We start from the raw sequence: 16,602 nt of genomic DNA on the forward strand, positions 1-16,602 counted from the left end.
CATTCATTCGACAATAATGTGAGAGATTTGCAACAGCAATATTATATATTAGGGGGAATGGGTAAAATATAGGTCTAGATCAGTCATTACCGATTTCGACCTGCAGGGTCCATGGGGTCCGTGTCAATGAAAACGATAATGGTGCATGAGATGTAAATGGTGATCCTATTTTGGCCAATTTTAGGCCAAATTTTTTTGGAATGTCACTCTTCTGGCGCCTCGGAATGTAGGCAAAGCTGTGGGAGCTCACTTCGGCACATGTCATCTTCTGGCGCCTCGTGACGAAGGCATAGCTGTGGGAGCTTACTTCAGCAAATGTCATCTTCTAGCGCCACGGGACGTAGGCAAAGCTGTGGGAGCTCACTTCGGCAAACAACATCTTGTGGCGTCTTGGGACGTGGGCAAAGCTGTGGGAGCTGTGGATATGTTGTGAAGCTGAAATTATTTGGGAGGGGAAGGAGATGGAGACGGGTAATAGGAACTTGGAAAAGTAGCTGGCAATTCAGATCTGGTCATCAAACACGGCTAAAGCCATTTCAAGCAACGATTCAATTCTGAATGTTGGTCTTAGGCGAGACTGAGAGAATCTTCCACTTTGGAACGTGCTGCAAATATATGCTATAAGTACAAAGGTATTTTTCAGTGTTTATTTTTACGGTAATCATAACAACTTTTTTTAAATACATTCATTCTTCATATTTTCAGGCATTTCATCATACATTTTTAATCCTGTATACATACATCTTCATTGAGGAAATAAACAGTACAATATATAGTTCAGGGATGTCGCGAGAGGTATGGGGATTTAAATTTGTGGAATAGCAAAAATGTATATACTAAAGTTATATATAAGGTATTACGGGGTAAGTTAAAAAGACATCACATTTTTTACAGTATAGAAATAATCATGGGCTAGCTCTGAAATAAAGTTGTCAACTTTAACATTAATTGATCGGTATATAAAATTTCCCGTTTTTTCTGTTTTGCTCTGAATTCTGTTTATTCATCGTAGTTCACGTGGGAGTCAATTCTTAAGGCGTCCCTTGTGCGGTAAATAACTCACTTTAAATTAAAACTATATTCTTAAAAGCGATCCATCACCAATCACCAATTTCATCTTGTTCGACCTCTTCGCAGTTCTTTAATCTGATAACGATGCTGATTGATGTTTTAGGGTCAAGTGTTCTTATTTGGGACCTCAATATATCTACAATTATTTGAGTTGTCTATCTACATATTATTTATTTGTAGTTAAAGTGCAACAACATGAACTTTCTCATTAGCGTCCTCACGCATTTGACAGGCCTATGAATCTCTCTGGGAAGTCAATCGCTTATAATTCGTATGTTTTACAAATTACCCAAAGGTGTAATATAAAGTCTTCGTGCAGAATGCGTTGACCCCGATTGAGGTAAAGGTTAAACCACATTAAAAGCTTGCCGCACTAATACCAACAGTACCATTAATTTATTGAGGCTTTGTTTTTACACAAGAGGCCTTACATTAAACATTGACGGATTTTCTGGTCAGGTAATCAGCATTAATATAACATCTTTGTTTGTTTGTATCGTAATATTATTTGTTTTTGTAAAGTAATATTAGGTTTTGTTAAGTCTACGACAAGGTTTAGTGTTTATTTTATCCGTTTAGTATATTTACACGATGTAATTTGTGTCTACTAAGTAGCCTCGCAGCAGGAGATTAGTGAAACAATGTTGGATTATCAGATGAAAATTATAATAAACCTATACTTTGAAACTATGAATGAACTACTTTTTTATATGAACACTTAACTAGAGTCCCGTCTGTCCGGAGGCAATGAGACTAAGGACGGGTTGTTTCGAAGAATCTGAACAATTCATCAAATTTCAACGTTCATTTTCAAGTTCTGTGAAAGATTTTTTCAAGTTCTGTTTTTATTTCAGTTTTGTCAAGCAACTAGCCTACAATGATATAAAAACAGAACTTGAATAAGTCTTTCACAGAACCCGAAAATGAACGTTGAAATTTGATGAATTGTTCAAATTCTCCGAAACAACCCGTCCTAAGTATCCGCAATTAACTACGAATGAACTACTTTTTTTTGTGAACACTTAACTAGAGTCCCGTCTGCCCGGAGGCAATGAGAATAAGTATCCGCAATTAACTATGAATGAACTACTTTTTTATGTGAACACTTAACTAGAGTCCCATCTGCCCGGAGGCAATGTGACTAAGTATAAGCAATTAACTATAGAACTACTTTTTTGTATGAACACTCAACTAAAGTCCCGTCTGCCCGGAGGCAATGAGACGGACGGGTTGTTTCGGAGAATTTGAACAATTCATCAAATTTCAACGTTCATTTCCGGGTTCTGTGAAAGTCCTATTCAAGTTCTGTTATTATATCATTATAGGCTAGTTGCTTGACAAAACTGAAATTAAAACAGAACTTGAAAAAATCTTTCACAGAACTGGAAAATGATCGTTGAAATTTGATGAATTGTTCAAATTCTCCGAAACAACCCGTCCTTAGTATCCGCAATTGGGGTATGTGAGAGGCTAAAAGGAATGAGAACGGGAAAAATATTATAATAATATTTGGATGGTTTTTATAGCGCCGTTTTGTGCAAAATCACCCCAAGGGCACTGTACAACTATTTAATACATTTCTACAATGATCTATGTTATTTCTAACTATGTGATAAGAAGGGCGTTGAGAAGTACAAAAAAGTTTAGATATGATCACTAAACACGGCTAAAGTGATTTGAAACAGCGTTTTGATTCTTGATTTTTTTACATTGGCTCTTACACAGGAGGCCCTGAGGGACATAAACTGCCTATGTCATATTTGGGGATGCTTGTGGAAAATCTTTTCAATGAAAGGTAGGAGAGGTAATTCAGGAAAGGAAAAAGTTATGAGGGGTGAGTAGGAATCTGGGGTCAGTGTTTCCAAGAGTGACGGACGTATGAATCCATGCCTCTCACATCGGCGCAAGGCGATGGGTCGAGAGAGTCTCACTGGAGAGATCAAATGGTCAACATCAACCAGTCTCTCCCGATCCGGCCCGCCACGCAGTAAGTGAGCAAACGCATCTGCCGCCATGACCTAGACAACCTCACCCTATGTACCCGAGCACCCCTGATAAGTCACCAAACGTAGCAAACCATTTGGAGAGGCCTGTTTTTGATTATCTAATAAATGGTTCCTCGGGCGGCGGTACCCATACCCGCCTCCTAAAAAACATTCGACCGATCATTTTGGCGGCACACTATATTTTTAATGTCGTCTTGCCAAATACCTTTTTTGTCGTTATTTAATGAGGATCAAATTAAATAGTAAAAATAAAATGATAACGTCCAGGGTTTTCCCTAGTCCCGTGCATTAGGTATAATTAAAAATAAACAAATAAAATTAATGTGTTAGCCAAATTTAAATGACTCCATTTAATCGACCAGAAAATTAGCATAACTTAAATTCCATATTATGTCTTAACGCATTTAATATTATATGCATAAAACATACTTCCGTTAGCCATTGAAAATATTTTTGTTTTTTTACAACCGGTATAAAAACATATTTAATTGATTAATAATTATTCTTCCAAGTATAATAAAAATCTCATTCTTAATAAATTAAGCTCATCATAGGTGTCAAATAAAATGGCTTATCAAAAAAGCTAACAAAACTCATCTATTTCTTCAAAAAATTACGAAATATCTTGTCAACTACAGATCTAAAGACAGTATATTATGCTCTTTGCCACTCTATATTGGAATATGGAATAATAGAATGGGGCTCAGCATCATCAAACCATCTTAAACAACTAAAGAAAACTCAAAATTGGATCATAAAGACCATATTAAAGCTCCCCGTAAGGACGCCAACTACTGATATTTTTAATCTGTTTGATGTTCCAAGTTTACAAAAAATCTATGCTAAAAATATTCTAGTTCATCACCTAAAAAATAAATCAGAGGCAAACCCCTCTCACGATCATAAAACCAGAGCCAAGCAAACGTAATTCTACCTTTGGACAAAGAAGCTCTGAATTTTTAGCAATAAAATTATATAATAATCTACCTCTCAACATCAAACAAAGGAAAACGAAAAATAACTACATTAAGGACATCAAATCTTGGTTCAAGGAAATATCGGAAGAGGAACTAGCTAATATATTAAAAACATCTTCTTAATCGCTGAAAACGTATAGGTACTAACATATTTAGTCCCCCTCATCACAGGATTTCCTAGTGAGGAGGACTTCGATGATCTGTTTTAATTTAATTTTTTTTTCATGTGCCATACAAAAATGTACCTAATTATTTGAAAAAGTAACTAAATAAAAAAAATCTCAGCAAATTTTCAATAAGATTACTTACAATTATCTGTTTCAAAGCTTTATAATACCAGAAACCTTTACTCAATTTCGCCAATTTCAATAGGGCTATATTCTCACGGCTTGGCCAATTTCAGCACATCCCTGATGAAATCCATGCTGTGTATAACGTAATGTGTCTCCACCCTTGATCATTTTTGCGAGAGAAATGTTTTAAAATTGAAGCCTGATATTCAATTACGTAGTCACCTGTTTCCCAATTACCACAGATTATCAAGATTTACTTATCGGTATGCAATAGGCATACTATATTTACGATTAGGTAGCAATCCGTAGGTCTCGGATTCAAATCCCGGCGAGCGTAATTTTATTTGATTTTTTTTAAAGAAAGCCGAAAATTCCTTGGTTTCGAATAACCTGACAATATTTTAAAATCTCCTACTACCATTATAGTAAGCGAAAAATGTTGCTTTTGTTGTGATGGAGGACTTAGCCAGCTGAGGAATCGAACACACTACGCCTGGGTGGGACCCAAACGCGTTGTCAACTCAGCCACCGGCCGGTGAATTTATTTGTGTTATTTCACAATTTAATTAACCGTTTAAATAGTATAAAGTATATTTGCAGCAAGTTCCAGAGGGGAAGATACTCTCGGTAACGCCCTGATGTAAAGCGGCAATCCAGAAAGAAACTTTGCTTTAAATTGCTAAAGCAGTGTTTGATGACTAGACTGAATAGCCAGGTACTTTTCCATCTTCCTCTTTTCCATCTTCTTCCCCACCACACTTCCTACAACTTCTGAACATATCATAATCCGGAATGCCATAGTCTCACAGATTGGGAGCAGTTGCGATTTTTGCACGGTATTCACATTTAAAACAAGAAAAATTATGATTCGTAATTTAGTTTTGCAAAATTAACCATCAAATATGTTAATTTTGACATTAGAAAAATAATTAATAAAATATAATAAAGCTTCTGGTTTTCAATAAATAAAATAAAACCATTAACCTTCTAGAAAGATCTACGAGTATTTTGAAGCCGTTAATCTAACTAAGCATTTTTGTGCAGTGTTGTCAGTGTTTTAATAATGAAAATGGAACCATAAATCAAATTAATTAACATTATCATTTCAATCTCTTCTTTCATAAATATGGGATTATTTTTATTTAATTCTTGGCTACCGATATTTATGAGTCTTCCAACTAATTGGAAGCCAAGTGACTAATAAACAATAATGTTTTAAAACTAACTTTTATTAATGTTTTATTTTACGAGATTTGACATGCAACCTTATGATAACATCGTTAAATATGCATAATTTATTAATTAGATGCAGTTTTGACGATTTCTGAAAAACGTCAAAAACAGCAAATACATATATATTTATAAATATATAGTTTTTTATATATATATCCATATACTCGTATTTAGACTTCCATGAGAGAAAAATAGCTGCGGTGAATTCATCAAGGAAAAGGTGATGAAAAGGCACAGAACTTAAATAAAGTTAGCATTGAAAATATCTAAAACAAAACCTGTATTTTGTGTCGTTTATTTTTTATAGACTTCCTTATATACATATATTTTCACCTTTTCCTTGGTGAATTCACCACAGCTACTTTTCTCTCAAGGATGACTTCTGTCATTATCTTATCCTGATTTTTGTGTTTTACGTTAAATATTTCGCACACTTGAGCACAAAAGCATATAAAAATACCAATATAATAGATCATGTGCACAAGTAAACTAACTAACCATCTCGTTGTTTCCCTGCTGGGGTACGCAGAAGGGATAGACCGCCACACATTACTTGCTTCTTCGCATTCATTTATCATCTCATTCATACTCTCCTGTTATTCTGACTCTTGACATGATCCTAGAATTGGGGCAAAAAGTGTTTGCTTGTACAGCATATTTAGGATTACCAGATCTACTTTTCAGTGATTAAAAACAAAATAAGGTTTAACCTTTCACTTGCTTTAAATTTACCACCAATTTGCAATGCGTACACCATAAACGAGTTGTACCACAAAATGTAAAAAATTCATCAATATGTGTGAAAGATCTATTCAAGTTCGGTTTTTATTTAAATTATAAAGTTGTACAGATGTTTGTGTTGACATTGGTTTTCCATAATATGTTTACATCCTTGTCCTTCCTTACATAAAAAAAGATTGTATTTAAGTTGTATTTCCTAACAAAAGACTGTCACCTTAGTTATCTTTGTATTTACATACAATATTTGTGTAAGTGTATAATATATTACAAAAATATGTATTGTTTTCAGTCACTGGTTAAAAGTCTTAGTTGTAAATTACTTGACATTAATCTTAGTTATAAACCACTAATTACAAGTCACGAGCTATTAAACTTAGTTTTAAGCCACTAATAATAAGTTATAATTCTAAGTGATAGGAATAGATTAAATGCATAAATTAAGTTGTTAAGACCCCTTTAGGTAATTATCTCATGAAAACGGCGCTATAGAAATACAATCATTATTATTATTGCATGGTTTCTTCTAGGGAATAATGATTTATTTATTGTTGAAATATTGTTACAATATTCTCTCAAACCACCAATCTGGCAACTAATGTAACTTTTTTCTTGTTTTTTTGCAACATTTTGAGTTTATGTATAGTGATAACTTTACATTTGCTTGACTCAATGTGTAAATTGATAATCTCGATACAGGCTTAGTTCTAGTGAGGTTGATCTGTATGTGAAAAATAATGATTTATGTGAAGTGAGAACTAATAAATAAATAAAATTCAATTTTGTGAAACAACTGGCCAATAATGACAAGATAACATAACTTTAAAACAACCCTTAGAGAAATTTTATGAATTGTTCGAATTCTGTGAAAGAACACGTCCATGATTTTCAAACATCATAAGAATATCTAATTGCATTTCTATAATAAACTTTCTTTTTCCAATTAGGTACCTACTCGTAGACGCATAGCTTTCCAAATAAGTAATAAAACAATATTATGCCATTGGCTTTAATATACACTTGTGCGAAATGCATTCTCCGGCCTAGTTCTTAGACACAATTTCGCCTGTCTTGAGAGAATTTGATTGGGAGAATATCTGTATTTACGTTCGGCTTACAATCAAGTAATAAACCCTATTTATTAACTACATCCGCAGGAGTTCAGATAACGCGGATATCGCTCGTTTTTGAAAGAGAGACAGTTTTAATTGTATCGATCGATTTTGCTCGGCAGGAAAACTGCTAAAAATATATTCAATCACGCTGTGACATCTTTCAATTTGAAAAATAAATTCAACGTGAAAATGATAGATTTTTTCTATTCTAACCTTTAAATCGAAAAAGCAACCTTATTACTTACACCATACTTACCCAATTCTTCGTATATGTTCACAATATAATAAAAAAAATTACAGCATTGACATTTTTGGTAATAACCTAAAGAATTATCGATATGAAGTAATGCGTAAGATTGATTATTAAAATGAGAGTCTGGAATGTATCGGGAGCATCTCCTATCCTCTTCATATTTTCCTCTTCCTATCCCCTTCCTTTAACACCAAATTAATTTTAAGATATTAAAACTTCATTTCCAATAAACTTTAGCATAAGAAACTTCTGTGGCTTGACTTCAGTTAACTTGTATATTTATAACTATCATTGTATAGTATTTAAAAGCTGTTTGTATTTTACAAAATAAATAAATAATAATTCGTAGTAACATCACCTCCTCCTCAGAAATCAATTAATTGACGAGAACACTAGTTTCAAAATAAATACATTTTACTATTTGTTATACCTTATGAGTTCTGACAATTTAAAAGTAGGTACCGTTACTTGGTTAAAAACATGGTCAAATAACTTGAACTTGGCTATTCTTGACTCCACAAAACTTCTTAAACGGTGATCTGTAGCGTCGCAAACCACGCACAGTCTGTAACTTGTAGTTCATCGAAATCATTATCAACTTGCTACGTTATGTTTACACCAATAAGGTTGTCTGTCTGTTTGACAGCCTACAGTGATCCTGTGACGCTCATTTACGTAATACACGCCAAAGAGACTTTATTATTATTCTCCCCAAACATCAAACTACTTTATTTGAGGGTAGTTACAGATATACCTAAACAAAACTTTGGAATGAAATACCACCGCCCATTCGAATATCGTCACCGTTGCAGTGCTTCAAGAAGCTCTGCAGCGATTGGTTGCTGAATTTAGTCAACCTCATACAATATAAATGAAAAGCAATCTATAGCAAGCAATTTATATATTGCCAAATAAATGTTTAATTATTTTTTAAAAATCGCCATTTCACTGTACAGAACAATCTATTATGTTTCTTCCACATTTTTCAAATAGATATTTACAAAATTATTTTGTTGCGTTGCAAAGCTTTGCTATCCTTTGCCTTTTTAAAATTCAAGACATCAGTTATAAACATGATTTTATGATAATAAGCTTTGATAGAAAATCATTACTCTTCTGTTTTTATTAAATTGCATTCTGTGAAGGAAAGTTATTTTTTTCTACAAAAAATTGAACGGCGCTTGAATATAATTTAGTAAATAATAATTTTAAGTAACCATTAATTGCTGCACTTTGCACATTTTTGAGTTCATTTCTTGTATATACAATTTGGTAATATATATTATGTTATTATTTACTGTCTATTATTATGTATAATATATGTAAAGAAATGAAAATATATTAAGTAAAAAAAAAAAAAAAAAAAAAATATTATGGTCACTAAAAAACCTTCATAGTTAAACAAAGTAAACATATCCTTTGTCTAGTAATTGATTGTGGGCATTTGTTTATTTTATTTTGTCGATAGATTTCACAAAATCTATGGCTTATTGTGCTATATTTATCTACTATGCTATACTAATCATAAATCATTATTTATTGTAAACTATGTACCTAACACAACTGTATTACTTATTACCTATCTTTGCCTTTTAGGGCGTAAATAAATAAATATATAATATGTAGGTGAATCTTTAATATGCAGTAAATAATTAGTTCGTCATTGAAATGTAAATACAACAATTAAGATAATGACTTGGGCTACTTTTGGATGCGCGCCCGATCCACTCGTCTCGCTACTGTAAAAGTGTTCGTGTGCGTCGCAGATCGGAGCATCCGTCATGGTTTTCCTGCAAACACGGCAAATTGAGAGAAATTAGTGGCAAGATGTAATTATTATGTAGGTACTACGATATCCATCGTGTAATTCTGCCCGTAATATAGGCAGTGGAAACACTACATGCCATTAGACTTGATTTCAAAAATGACTAGTTTGACGAGCGACGTAGAATTCTAAATTAGGTTGACACGTTTAGTTTGTCTGTGATCGAATTTCCAGAAAAACTACAATTACTTTACAGAATTCTATTATTGCTCGACATTTTAACGACTTTTTAAGAATAATACTTTTAATAAACTTAAACTAAAATGTTAATGGCACTAAATTGACAAATTAAAACAGATATTGAAATTGAACACATATTTCGATGATATTTATACATATAATAATAAACAACCCGTAGTACCAAAATACTCTTCAAAGAATACGACAAGAATATTCACAAACATAACACACGACTGATCAACGAAATTAGGCTACCAAAAAAGGACAGAACCAATACACAAAATAGAGTACCAAGGAATACAATATTTTAATGCGCTGCCAGAAACCATAGAGTCTGCACCAATTGACAGATTCAAGTTGGATTTTCATAGCCATAAACATGAATAAAAATGAATCGCAATAAATAATAAAAATGTATTTTTACATTTATGAATAGTTTCGTTAAAAATTGTGAAGATTTTAGGTATTTATGAAAGAACTCCATATTGTTGATCTTTTTGTTACCAAATAACTTTTCTTTTTTTTATTTAATAAAATCAAATTTAATAATATAATTATTAAGTTCTGCAAATATTTTTTTGGTTTTTGTTATTGTAACAGCTGTTTCGGCTTTCAAGGCCATTTTCAAACCAAAATATGGAGTTCTACGAATTAAACACAAAAACAGTAAATAAATAACTTCCTGAAAAAATTATGCGTTTTCAGTATATTTTTTTATCAAATTTGTGTTTGTCGAATTACAGTTTCACCCGTGATTGCAATAATTTGAAAACTGTGAAAAAAACGTCTAGTCTTATTTAACGACAGCAAAAAAAGATGCGAAGGCTTCATACTTCAGGAAGGAAAGACGACGTGGACTGATAATAATTTCGTCGTCAAGTTTCATAACGCCAGAACTCGCCGTTAGATTGGTTTTCTTAGACAAAACATACATTCTATTCTATATTTGGGTTAAAACAATACAATTATTTAGCTTTCTTAAGAATTGGAAATTTCATTGCTTCAGCAATAAAGACTAGTTTGATTGAGCGTTCACCAAGTAATTTTATATGAGGTAAGTATGCAATACAATAATAAATTTATGTTTTGTATTATTACGTTTTGGATGACTTAGAACAGTAGCAATTTCCGCCTTATGTTGACCTCATTTTGAACAATAATAGCATTATTATTATTATTAATACTATCTGAGAACTGAGTGGCTACGTTAAGAGCCACTAGGCGGATACTTTGCATTATTCTATTATTCCGATGGTAAAATCGTAAAGTCCGAAATACTGACATACTACACTCGGCCCCATTTCCCTTATATTTGGTAGTCATTTTATCTTTGTGATGATAGAACTATTGTGGAAATTTAATTCGTGAAAAAAAATAACATTCTATTTTTCTAAACGTAAAGCCATAATTAGTTTCTCTCAAAACACTTTTAAAAATATAAAAAAATCTCTGATTTAAAATCAAATAAATATATTGTTTTTCTTGGGGTACTCTCTTTTACATTAGGATGGCTACACGTATAATGTAAGTAACATGGAATTTCATTAGTACCGGTCGGCTAGGTATTGCATCAAACTATCCGATCAAAAACTCAACGAAACATAAATAAGAACAATTGGATAATTTGTATGCCGCCGTTTTTTGAGGAAAATCACTTCAAAGACGCTGAACTGTTATGAGTTCAAATTATTTACAATCATATACAAAAATATTACATACACACTAGAATGTTTAAGCTTGGAGAAATACGACTTTGCACGCAAAGGACAATATCTAAATACAATTTAAAAAAAAACACTGGACATTGCACGGTTTTACATTTGTTATTTTAACTTCCGTTTCTATTGATATTAGAACTGTCATTTATTAGAAGATTTGTCGCAAAAGTAGAGTTGATATTTATTTTAAATGACCTTAAGAATATAAGCTTAAATTATAATTAACCATTAATTTAATTATAATAAAACCTAGAAATGTAATCTGTTAACATTTTTAATACAGTTTGTTGTACAAATATATATATAAAACAAATTAAATAACATAGGTAATAATAGGGGAATGTCAACGGTTTATCAGAAAAAAAAACATATAAAATAACTGTTCCTCCTTTCCAAAACGTTGAAAAGCACTTAGCATTTTAGACACATTTGAAAAAAATTAGAATAACAATGTAACACTTTAAAAATTGAAACATCATTTGAATATTCTCATGTAACCACGACAGTTTCAGTATCGTAATTTCCTTAAAAAAAGCACTAAATTTTTTTATTGTTTTGTGTTTATGTCATTTAACCACGGTTTTGGTCAGTTTCCTAAAAGAGGTTAATTTCAACTTGCCACTGAACTTTTTTTACATACCATTCCGGCACGATTTACAAATAGTTTTAAATGACTGCCAAGTTCAGTTCAGTGGAGCGGTTTTCTGGGTTATTATGCTGCAAGTAACTTATCGTCGCTTGTCATAATAATACTAACAACAAAGACGACGTGGAATTTTTCTCAAACGTAAAATAAATGTCTTGATCTCAATAAATTATTATCGTCGAAATTTAAAGGGATTAGAGTAGACGTATTTTACAAAGGCCTTTAATTTTGAACTCTCTTCTGAAACACTTTACATATTACGTGTAAATATTACTTTGTTAATAAGTTAAGATATAATAACATAATTCGAATAGGACTTTCATAGAACCCGAAAATGGACGTTGAATTTTGATGAAACATCCATCCCAAGATTCGAGTAAATTTAAATAACATTAATGGCGTTTTCCGTTTAATTTAATATTAATTAATCTTAATAAAATGGCAATTAAAAATCTTAATACTTTCAAATTTAAATAGATGCTTACTAAAAATAAGTCAATTTTTAATATAAAAGATGATTTTAACTTTACCTCAAAAGATTTGTACAAAGCTAGGAAATAGATTACATTATTAAGGAATTATATTTAAAAAGGGATATTTTACTATGTCTTACGAAACAGAGTTTCTCCCAAATATTAATGATAAAAACATGTTTACCATTTTCAATATCTGTAAAAGTTTATTACTATTATTTTCGGTTAGGTACCGACATGTTTTTTGTTTAGACTTTTACTTCAACATTACTTTCTTACTATGGGTACCTACAGTAAAAAGTTTTGACAGGATGTTATAACAATTCTAGAAGTCATAAACAAATTTTATAAATATGGTCTCAAAGGCGTTCCCATTTGTCAAAATTTGAAGAACTTGACCCATTTTTGGAACATTGTGATTAATTTAGAAAACATACATTTATGGCTAGTTCAAAAGCACTTGTCGTTTCTTTAGAAAATTTTAAAATATCTGTGTAGCAGTCACGTTTCGTTGAATCAAAGTTATTGTACGACATAGTCCAAGCGTAAATACTTAGTAATAATAACGTCATCGCTCTCGGTTAATTTTAGTTAAAAAAACTGAAGTACGTTTTCTAGTACCTACCTACTAATAAACGACAAATTATATTCGTGAACGCACTCACAAAGCAAAACTCAACTCAATCAACAAAATTTACTTGCGCACGCCGGGATTTGAAACAGCGACATCAAGATTCGTAGTCAGGAGCTTTAACCCCTTGTCCACAAAGGCCGTGATTATTAAAGCTATTCATGAAAATCACAAAAACTTATTACATAAATAATAATATATTCTTTTCATCCAATTTCCCGTTACGTTCTAACAAATAATATAAAAATCAACTACCTACGTTCCTACACAAGTTTCTTTAACGAATTTCTGATAAGTCTTTTTTGCTATTGAAAGTTAACCGTAATAAAAACCATATATTTTTCTTTATTTCAAGCTTTTTCTAGTCCACTTGTGAGCTCTCGAGGGGGCAACGAATGACCGGTCCGTGAACCGCTCGCGGCCCTCATCTTGGCTACCCGTGTACCCAAGAATCAATCAACAACATTTCAAAAGTGAGTCCTATTTATTTCTAAATAATTAAATTAATTTATTTTGTGTTTAACCCTTTATTTTATTCCTTGGCAGTAGTTATTGTATCTGGCTAGGCAAGGAGGATAGAAGGTTAGACATAATTAATTTATTAAAATTCTGGTAAATACTGCTGACAGTCTCCATGTTCTAAGCAATCTAATCTATGAAGCAGAAAATCGTTGAACTATAAAGCAAGTAAAAATCCTTGAACGGTGAAATAATTAAGTGTCGTGTAATTTACACGGCCCAGGTTTACGACAAAATTTCCATCAGGAGCTAAGGAGTTTTGACATGGTTATTTAACTGATAAACATAAGATAAGATCCCGTACACATCTACACTTTTCTGTGCGAATTTCTAGCAAAACCATTTGTAAGACTGGCTGTTCAGAAAAATCAGTATTTATAAAGTACCGAAAACTTTCAAATAGTGAGCACTGACTTAGTGAAATTTCCACCCTTTTCTTAACAGTTCTAATACAAACGTTGTTTCCATCATGATTTACCTTTTATAGTTTCTATTTAAGTAAAACTAAAATACAGAAGAATGAACCTCAAAATCAGAAAATGATAGATTATAAGAAATTTTCTATCCAAACTTTGACACTTCAGAATATGGTTTCGACGGCCTCCGTGGTCGAGTGGTAAAGCTCTCGACTAGCAAGCCGGAGGCCGCGGGTTCAAATACCGGCGTGCGCAAGTAAATTTTATTTCATTAATTTGTGTTGTTTCAAAATTTTCTAATTAAAATAATATATTTGCTGCACTTTCTAGAGTGAAAGATACTTTCAGTATTGTCCTAGTGTAAGACCACCGTTAGAAATTGAAATTGAGGAATGGAACTGGACTGGCCTTGTTTGGTGACCAGATCTGAATAACCTAATTTCTTTCCCCAATACCTTCAGCCTCACAACATACCCCAATTGGGCATTACATAGTCACTATGGCTCCAGACGATTTGAAGCAGTTGGAACTCTTGTGCAGTTTCATATAAAAAATTGAAGTCAGAACCCTACGAACTAAACTGCGCCTCGTTAAAACGACCAACTATCAGTTACAAACAAAACAGCAAATTCAAAAAGCTCAAAGTGTTGTTAGAACCTTACTGTAAAAATACTTGTTCAACTATTTTATAAATATTATATAAAACTTACTGTTTCGGTGTAGGTTTTATTCCAAAGAATCCGCAAGTTGATTATTTATTATATAATTTATCTTACCCATTGAAGGTTTATAGCACAGCGGAAACAAAATACATATCAATTTTAAAACAACCCTACCTACAAATTATTAAAAATTAAGAGGAAGGAGTTCAAAACCTTACTACGCCTACCAACTAACCTGACAACTTGCATTCTAAGAGAAGGTCACTCAACCTTTTAAATGTCGATCTGAAGAAATAAATATAGGATCGCGTTTCGAAGTGCGTTCAAACAAGCGTTTCCTAAGGATGATAAAGTAGATTGGATGTCCTTAGTTGAGTTATCACGAGACGCTACAAACAAGTACCAATTTTCATTTAGTGAAAATACCGTGGATGGAGTAAATGAAAGGTTTAATTTTCTGGAATTGATAACTGGTCCTTTTTTATTTTACTTTATTATGAAAACATACAGTAATGTATATATTGTTGAAATAATTACATTTTGTATGGTTGCACGACCCATTAAATTGTTCGCATAAAATATATATATATATATATATATGTAAAATGATGTTCTCGGTTTACCCGCGTAAAAAGGATTTTTTCTTCGTCTTTAAAAGAACTTTTTAATTCCTGACGTTCCGGACAGATCTCACTGTCCATCTTCAGAGGCCTTATGTCCTGAATTTTGTCTCAAACTGAACGCTTTCGCGTGTCTGTTCGGTCCAGAAGTCAAGATACAAGTGTAATTGTATCTTTTTATATGTATATATATGTAAATAAAAACATAAATAATTCAAGAAAAACATAACGTGGAGCTTTTAATCAATGAATAATGTAAAATAAACCTACCTATATAAAAAATAATACATGCTTCGTAATAAAATATTTTTACTGTAAAAAGCAATCACTTTGTGGTTTTACATATTTAATAAAAAAAACTTTATTTTTTAAAAACCACGAATTTTAATAATTTTTAGAATCGACCGGTTTCGCTTTACTCAAACATCTTCAGGGTAAAAAATATTATTAATTATTACTAAATTTGTACCCTGAAGATGCTTCAGTAAAGCGAAACCGGTCGGTTCTAATAATTATTAAAAACTCGTGGTTTTAAAACAAAAAGTATTTTATTTTATGAATAAAATATTTTTCCCAGATTAACAAAGTAAAGAAAGAAAAACAACATAATGAAAATGAGAAAATATGTATAAACTTATAGTGTTTTTCATATCATTATATAATCTTATGATACTAATGTTTGATAATAGTAAGTAATATTCTAAAGAAGTGTTGAAAATGAAATTATAAAAATTGCAATGCTCAATAATTGTTTTAACAATAATAATAAACCAATTCTTTGCGCACAGAAATAAACATTTTTTGTAAAAACTTCGATGTAACTAAATCCACAATCCAAAAATTCCTGAGAAAGTAGGAATAAAATTTTGAAAAGAAAATAATTGATATCGCAAAGTAACGATTAGTGATTTCGTAGGCACTATTATACAATTAGTTAATAGCCCAATGGATGCATGTGACTTAACAACGCTCTTAACGTTTCAAAAACCAAATTGTAGAGACGAGATTTCGAGATTTCCGGAGTTGTTCCTTGTTTATTCCTCAAAAATAAACTATTTCATTCATTCCCCAGTTCAAAGACTTCAAAAGCTGGGAAATTAATTCAGTTCCACTGGTATTTTTATTTATTTCTCATTTTTTTATATTACATTTTTTGGTAGAATTGACAAACCCACTCTTGTAGCTGAGAATAAAAATATATATTTTTTATTATTATTATGTTAATT

The 16,602-nt window shown here is 31.8% G+C and overlaps 1 protein-coding gene across 1 annotated transcript in view; it reads left to right on the top strand.

The window, feature by feature from the left end:
• The window catches only part of dsb (scavenger receptor class B member debris buster), a 288,594-nt gene that overhangs the window by 102,536 nt on the left and 169,456 nt on the right, over positions 1-16,602 (top strand). Inside the window, exon 2 of the mRNA XM_089647775.1 lies at positions 13,515-13,632. The gene's annotated coding sequence lies outside the window, so the exon portion shown is untranslated. The remainder of the gene's footprint in view (positions 1-13,514; positions 13,633-16,602) is intronic.

Source organism: Hesperophylax consimilis, chromosome 27 (assembly GCF_061612785.1).
Source record: "Hesperophylax consimilis isolate HC1 chromosome 27, BYU_Hcon_1.0, whole genome shotgun sequence".
Classification (NCBI taxonomy): Eukaryota; Metazoa; Arthropoda; class Insecta; order Trichoptera; family Limnephilidae; genus Hesperophylax; species Hesperophylax consimilis.